The sequence below is a fragment of the Palaemon carinicauda genome, chromosome 1 (genome assembly GCF_036898095.1).
Source record: "Palaemon carinicauda isolate YSFRI2023 chromosome 1, ASM3689809v2, whole genome shotgun sequence".
Classification (NCBI taxonomy): domain Eukaryota; kingdom Metazoa; phylum Arthropoda; class Malacostraca; order Decapoda; family Palaemonidae; genus Palaemon; species Palaemon carinicauda.
Genome location: NC_090725.1, coordinates 164,283,812 through 164,285,944, shown reverse-complemented (window position 1 = coordinate 164,285,944; position 2,133 = coordinate 164,283,812).

The window sequence follows — 2,133 nt, the reverse complement described above, 5'->3', positions numbered from 1 at the left end:
TATATATATATATATATATGTATATATATGAATATATATATTTCTTATATATATATATATATATATACATATATATATATGTATATATATATATATATAATATATTTATACATATATTCATAAACATATATGTATATATATATACATATGTATAATTATATATATATATATATATATATGTATATATATATATATATATATATATGTATATATATACATACATATATATGTATATATATATATATATAAATATATTTATAATGTAGGTCCTGCTCCGTGTCAGTGAACTCTTCTGACATCATCTTCTGGTGGATGTCCATGTCTTAGAGTGCCTTATTTATGTCCACGTTGATCTTCAGTTGTATAAGAGGAGGCTGGACCTGTTCCTGGGGCAGTACCCCGCGTTTGACAGAGCCTTTGGGAACAGTAGGCCCCTTAGGGAGTCGCTTGGTAAGTATGATCCCGACGAGTTCTTTTGGAACCCTCTTACCCATTTGCGAAGGGTCTCCCTCCCTCTATCCCTAGTCTCTATGTTGACTAGGGGGGCTTCTCCGAAGCCATTGGCCAGCAGGGTTGAGCAGGTGGGGCAACCCTTCGGGTCGCAATACTTAGGGACTCCCGACACAATGCAGCAGGGGGCATGAGTCCTGCACCTCGTGTTTCTACTAAAGTCTTTGCCCTAGTGGTTGCAGAACAATGCTGCACACTTCTCCATCGGTTCCTCCTGTAAAGGAGAAGGACTCAATGGGTATCATGTTTTTTATATCAATGATTTAAAAGCAAACATTTTTATTAACAATAGTAATCACTATTGTTTATAATAGCTTAGGATAGTAAGCTTGAAAGGAAGTAAAAGAAGACACATATCTGTGTTTCCTCTCCCAGGCCATTGCTGAGACCTCCGTCAGTAATAATATTTGGTTTCCCTGGTAGGGAGAATACAAGGTAGAAGAAACTCTAGGAACTAGAGCTAGAGCTAGTAAGTTTCTATGCTAACATTATCCACCTGTAGTATGTATCAATACTGATCGGTGAATTTTTAGAGTCCTGACGATCGAAAAAACCGTCTGGGTGCTGAGGGAGTACTCAGCCTCAACATAATATTGTGGTCCCAATATTGACTGCGACAGGAAAACACAGAGTATGTTAGAAAACATGTATACTACTGTATAGTTGTATACTGTAGTTTAGCTGGCGGTACTGCCGGGGTTCGGTTAGTACCTGGCGGTACTAACTGATAGAGAGAGAAAAAGCATTAAGGAAGGAGAGGTTCCTATTATTATGGTTAAACATAACAATTGGAAGCAGTTCACCTACAAGGGTTCCGAAAAGTGACGGCGGATGCTCTATCCAGGCGAGAGTCCATAGAGATAGAAGGGTCCCTAGATGTAGACTCATTCTCCTTCATCTCGGTAAAAGTCCTGTAACTGCAGATCGATCTCTTCGCAATGAGCGACAATAAGAAACTACCTCGTTACGTAGCCCCTTATATGGACCCTCAAGCAGAAGTGATGGGTGCCATGTCCCTCGACTGGAACAGGTGGAATCGCATTTACCTGTTTCCACCAAACAATCTCCTCGACAAGCTAAGATCCTTCAGAGGGACAGCTGCAGTAGTGGCCCCCATTTGGTCCAAAACCAATTGGTTCCTTCTAGTTTTAGAGCTGAAACTGAAGCTGTTTCCTCTGCCGGATCCAGTATTATCCCAACTGGTCCAGAAGTTGACTGTCTACGCTTCATCCTCGAGAACCAACAACTTACATCTCATAATTTTCTCGCCCTAGCGGGGAACAAAAAGTTTGGAATCTCGAGGGATAAAATTGACTTCATCGAAGAGTATAAGTCAAGTTGGACTAGGAGACAATATGAATCGACATGGAAAAAATGAGTTTCCTTTGTGAAAACAAGGAAACCAACAAAAATATCGATAGATTTCTGTCTCGCATTCTTCATATACCTACACGAACAAGGCCTGGCTTGTACTACGATTACTTCATGTAAGTCGGCCCTGGCTAGACCACTTCTGTACGCCTTTGAAGTGGACCTCTCTAGTGAAATCTTTAATAAGATCCAAAAAGCATACGCTAGACTCAAGCCAGCAACCCCACCAAAGTCCATCACGTGGTCCTTGGA